Genomic DNA, 6334 nt, shown 5'->3' with positions numbered 1-6334 from the left:
TGACTGCTAACTACCCACACCAACTGGTTTTGTTACAAGCCCTGTGAGGAGAGGCTGAGGGAGCTGGGGTTGCTTAGCCTGGAGAAGAGGAGGCTCAGGGGAGACCTGCAGCTACCTGAAGGGAGGTTGTAGCCAGGTGGGGGTTGGTCTCTTCTCCCAGGCAACCAGCACCAGAACAAGAGAACATAGTCTCAAGCTGTGTCAGGGGAGGTTTAGGGTCAAGGTGAAGACAAAGTTCTTCCCAGAGAGAGTTGTTAGCCATTGGGATGTGCTGCCCAGGGAGGTGGTGGAGTCCCCATCCCTGGAGGTGTTCAAGAGGGGACTGGACGTGGCACTTAAAGCCATGGTTTATTTAGTCATGAGGTGTTGGGTGAGAGGTTGGACTTGATGATCTCTGAGGTCTTTTCCAACCTTATTGATTCTTGGATTCTATGATCATTTCCAAAACTATTTGCATGCACTAACTCCACCTGTGTTGGGGACTATTCATAAGAGTCTAAGCTTTTTAGTAAGAGAATCAAATTTCCTTGGCCTATTTAAGCCCAGATTAATACCCAGATGCTTGAGATGAAGTCCTCATGGATCATTCTTCTGAATTTGACATCTGCTCATCAAGTGAAATCAGGTGGCACAAGGGAAACCTGCCAAGTGTGACCCTCCTACAGAGTCTTGCATTGAAACAATATGATGGTGGCAATGTGTTGCAGTCATGAAGGTACCATGTAAGTTGACCTGGAAAATTTATTGCTAGTTTAATAGAGACCAGGGAATAAAGAAAGGAAGGTCAGTGATAGTTGATGTTGTAGACCCAACCTAGAAAATACTTGAGTGGTTAAGGGGCAGTGCTGAGGGATGAGCCAAGGGGATGCCACCAGAATGCTTCTGCTTCAAAGCCCTGCATGGAGGAGAAAAAAATATGCTCTCAAGCAGTGTCATTCCTGACAAGATTGATGCGGATGCCAGCTGGGACTGTCTCACGAAGCTGTGCTGCCTGTGTCAGCATCACAGGGAGGTAAGTTTTAATTAAGATGGATGTGCACTGAGAATGGTTAAACATTTTGTCACCACCTTCACCTTGGAAAGACTCATGGCCTTCACATTCACTCTGTGCAGCGGGGTGAGCTTTGCTAATTGTCAGGGTAGTTAAAGTTTCTCTTCTAATGAAAGTCCTTTTATTGTTCTACACAATCATAGAATTGTTTTGGTTGGAAAAGACCTCTAAGATCATTGAGTCCAGCCATCAGCCCAACAACACCATGGCCACAAAACTATGTCCCAAAGTGCCGTGTACAGCTAGGCTCTAAGTCAGGGTCAGCTAGTAACCAACTTTCTACTTTCTTCTATTTGTCCCAAGCGTTTCTGGAAGCTTGAGGGAGAGGGAATCGGCCCCTGGGAAATAAAAATGGCTTTCTGGCATCTGGAGAGTAGCTTTGTGCTGCAGAAAACTGTTTGCTGACAGATGTGCTACTCCTGCTGCTTATTTTGACTTCTTTCATTTCTGCTTTGCATTGGCATTCAATGAGCACTGGGAAGATAACTTTCCTGTTTACTGGAGAGAGAGAATAAAGCATCTTCTTGTACATATCTAAAGCAGAGACATCTGGAAATAACAGCCATGGTGCATGGAGGCCTTGTGACACTATTCCCATGACAAGGCCCTGCTCATCAGACTGGAAGAAGCATTCCACATGTGATGATTTGCAGTAAAAACTGCCACAGATGGTGTTGGTGTTTGTGGAGTTTAGGAGATTATAGTGTTTGGCTACAGATCCATCCCCACGTGTTTCTGTGACACCAAAGAGAGTGCAGGAAACCATGGATACACACAAGTTGATTTTCCCTCTTTTTTAGATAAAGGCAAGCTTACTCAAGTTTATTTTCAGGTTTGTTTTCTTATTCAGGTTTTGTAGGTCAAGAAGATTTTGTTGAGAATCAATTTCACTGCAACCTCAGTATAGAATAGAATTAACCAGGTTGGAAAAGACCTTCGAGATCATCGAGTCCAACCTATCACCCAACACCATCTGATCAACTAAACCATGGCACCAAGCACCCCATCCAGTCTCTTCCTAAACACCTCCAGTGGTGGTGACTCCATCACTCCCTGGGCAGCACATCCCAATGGCCAATCTCTCTTTCTTTGAAGAACTTCTCCCTAACATCCAGCCTAAACCTCCCCTGGCACAGCTTGAGACTGTGTCCTCTTGTTCTGGTGCTGCTTGCCTGGGAGAAGAGACCAACCCCCACCTGGCTACAACCTCCCTTCAGGTAGTTGCAGAGAGCAAGAAGGTCTCCCCTGAGCCTCCTCCTCTCCAGGTTAAGCAACCCCAACTCTCTCAGCCTCTCAGTGCAGTGACCAGACACAGTGAGATCTAGAACTCCAGCTCTAATTTCCATTCTAAAAGTTATCCTAATCTCTGTCTGTAAATGATTCCTGATCAGCTTTTGTTTTCTGATGTGCTGCTATCTGTGGTACCACCTTTAAAATGTATTGATAGACACAATCCCTTGACCAGCAGCAACTTTCCTTCCTCCCAGCACCCATCTCCTTGTTGAGATGGCTTCACCCCTCACCTCCCAGTATAGACTTGAGTCCACCCTACCAGACCTTTTCTAAAGACAGAGAAATGTCTATGCAAATAAATCTTAACCTTGCACATCATAAGAGAGAGGCAGAAAGCAGGTGCAAAGCACTATCTTCTTTTTCTCTATAAAGTATTTGGGTGTATTGGGCCAGAAAGTGACCTGGATCTTTCACTTTAATGAAACTTTAGTGATGTAGAACACTAAATGCTGGATGAAGTGATGGAGAGCACAGGCGTAGCTGTTGTCTTTTTTTCCCTCCACAGCAGTGAGGTTAACTTAGATATGACTTTTCACGATTGTAGCCCACAGAATCCATTTCCTCCTCTCTCCTGGCAAGCACTAGCTTCTGTGCTCTTAAACCATTACCAGCTTCTATACCCACATATTGTGACCAGACCCAGAACTTGTGCCAAAAGAAACTGCTCTGAGAAGAGAAAGCTCTGGGGAAATCTTATAGCAGCCTTCCAGGACCTGAAGGGAGCTACAGGAGAGATGGAGAGGGACTATTTACAAAGGTTCGTGGTAATAGGACAAGAGGGAATGTACTGAAGCTGGTACATTTAGACTGGATAATAGGAAGAAATTCTTTACAGTGATGGTGGTGAGACATTGGCACAGGGTGCCCAGGAACTGTGTCCAGTTCTGGGCCCCTCAGTTTAGGAAGGAGGTTGACTTGCTGGAACGAGTCCAGAGAAGAGCAACAAAGTTGGTGAGGGGTTTGGAACACAGCCCTGTGAGGAGAGGCTGAGGGAGCTGGGGTTGCTCAGCCTGGAGAAGAGGAGACTCAGGGGTGACCTTATCACTCTCTACAACTACCTGAAGGGAGGTTGTAGACAGGTGGATGATGGTCTCTTCTCCCAGGCACCCAGTACCAGAACAAGAGGACACAGTCTCAGGCTGCACCAAGGGAGGTTCAGGTTGGATGTTAGGAAGAAGTTCTATACAGAGAGAGTGATTGCCCATTGGAATGGGCTGCCCGGGGAGGTGGTGGAGTCGCCGTCATTGAAGGTGTTCAGAAGGAGACTTGATGGGGTGCTTGGTGCCATGGGTTAGCTGTTTGGGTGGGTTGGATTGGTTGATGGGTTGGACACGATGATCTTGAAGGTCTCTTCCAACCTGGTTTGGTTTATTCTAATAAAGGTTATTCTAATAATAAAGGTTGTGGATGCCCCCTCCCTGGAGGTGTTCAAGGCTAGGTTGGATGAGGTCTTGAATGGCCTAGCCTAGACCTGGTCACTTGAGTCACCTGAGTGACAGTGGAAGCTGTCCCTGCCATTGGGAGGGGGGATGGAACTAGGTGGTCTTTAAGATCCCTTCCAACCTAATACCATTCTGTGATTCCAGGATTCTATGATTCTCTGCTCAGAGAAGTTCTCTCAGGCAGCTCCACACGTGAAGAGCCATTTTACACTAAGGACACAGCCACATCCTTTTAACCAAATTCAGCTTTTTCCCCCAGCTGCAGAGTCATTATTACTTCATCTGGTTTGAGTGACCAGGCATATGTTGGTGAATTATGCAGACCAAACATTTATTTTGACCACTTCAAAGGAAAAAAATACCTCCTGGGCTGAATCTGGTTTGCCCAGCTCTTTGTTAAATCACTGCCAATGAGAAACAGTCCCAAAATCACAGCTTGTTGCTGCACCATTTGTATGCTCAGAGCAGAAAGAGTTCTAAATCACAGCTAAATCATTTGCAATGAATAATTCCACCATCCTGGACAGATGCAAAGTGTTGGAAGTTGCAGAACATTATGGAAATGTATCTTCTGTCCCCAGGAGATGGGAGAATTTGAATTCCTGGCACTGAAGGCAGGCTTGAATGAGAGTATGATTAAACTTTTATAACTGCTTGATGTTTTCTTGGCTCAATCAATATTCTTCTCAATAAGCCCTTGGCCTGTTTCAGAAGCCCTGCCAATATTTGTTGTTTGAGTAAATGTGGTTTTATTTTTCACTCCTGAGGATCTGGTAACAAAATTGCATTGATCACAATGAGCTCTGTGTTTGAATCTTTGCAAACAACATTATCTGCTCCCACAGGACAGGGATGGGTGCTGATTGCAGTACACCTCCTAGTGGCCCCTGTCAGAGAGATCACAGGTTCACAGATTGCATTGGGTTGGAAGGGACCCTCAAAGGCCATCTTGTCCAACCCCCCTCCAGTCAGCAGGGCCATCTCCAACTCAGTTAGGCAGCTCAGGGCCACATCAAGTCTGATCTTGAATGTCTCCAGGAACAGGGCCTCAACCACATCCCCAGGCAACATGTTCCATCATTTCACCACTCTCATCATAAAGAACTTCTTTCTAATGTCCAACTTAAGTTGCACACTCAAACCATTGTCTCTCACCCTATCGCTACAAGCCCTTCTAAAAGCCCCTCCCCAGCCTTCCTGTAGGTCCCCTTCAGATACTGAACACAGCTTTAAGGTCTCCCTGGAGCCTTGCCTCCTCCAGGCTGAACAGCCTCAACTCTCTTAGCTTGTCTTCACAGTGGACCTGCTCCAGCCCTCTGATCAAGGTCAGTGTCAAATCTTGGTGTTCCTTCTGTGGAGTTGCTCAGCTATGGAAAATAAGGGCAAACAAAAAAACCTAAATAGAGAGCATTTATGAATGCTGTATATTTTTAATTATTTGCATTTAATGCAGCCTTCTATTCATTGCATGGACTCGTGTTTGTGTAGGAAGAAATGATTTCCATGAAGTCTCTGATGATCTGTGGAGCATGAGAACATATAGCAACTAACACTGTCCTCTGCTTTTAAATTCAGGTAGTGAAAAGTATTAAGAGACTTCACATCACCTCCTTTGCAGTACTGCTGTTTGGTTAGTTGTCAGTTTGGATTCCTAATCTGAGTTTGACACTGCCCTAATGATCATCTTTGTGGCTTTCTCTGGACCGCCCCCCCCCCCCCCAGCAGGTCCATCTCTCTCTTGTGTTGGGCGCCTCAGAGCTGGACACAGCCATCTTCTGCAATGGTGGCCAGCAGGAGCAGGGAGGTCATTCTGCCCTGTACACTGCACTGGTTAGGACACACCTTGAGTCCTGTGTCCAGTTCTGGGACGCTCAGTTTAGGAAGGAGGTTGACTTGCTGGAAGGTGTCCAGAGAAGGGCAAGAAAGTTGGAACACAGCCCTGTGAGGAGAGGCTAAGGGAGCTGGGGTTGCTTAGCCTGGAGAAGAGGAGGCTCAGGGGTGACCTTATTGCTCTCTACAACTACCTGAAGGGAGGTTGTAAACAGGCAGATGTTGGTCTCTTCTCCCAGGCAATCAGCACCAGAACAAGAGGACACAGTCTCAAGCTGTGCCAGGGGAGGTTTAGGCTGGAGGTTAGGAGGAAGTTCTACACAGAGAGAGTGATTGGCCATTGGAATGTGCTGCCTGGGGAGGTGGTGGAGTCACCATCATTGGAGGTGTTCAGGAGGAGACTCATTAGGGTGCTTGGTTGCATGGGTTAGTTGATTAGGTGGTGTTGGATGATAGGTTGGACATGATGATCTTGAAGGTCTCTTCCAACCTGGTCTGGTCTGGTCTGGTCTATTCTATTCTATTCTATTCTATTCTATTCTATTCTATTCTATTCTATTCTATTCTTGAGTGGGTGTGTGCAGAATTGTTTGATTGAAGGCATAACCTCAACTTCTCTCTGGTTTAGTTGGGTTTATAGAGGAATAACTCCTGGAACTGGAGTCGCCGTCATTGGAGGTGTTCAGGAGGAGACTTGATTGGGTGCTTGGTGCCATGG

The sequence above is a fragment of the Melanerpes formicivorus genome, unplaced genomic scaffold (assembly GCF_026170545.1).
Source record: "Melanerpes formicivorus ecotype bairdi unplaced genomic scaffold, bMelFor1.0.p_v2 SCAF_70, whole genome shotgun sequence".
NCBI classification, from domain to species: domain Eukaryota; kingdom Metazoa; phylum Chordata; class Aves; order Piciformes; family Picidae; genus Melanerpes; species Melanerpes formicivorus.
This window is presented reverse-complemented; position numbering follows the sequence as displayed.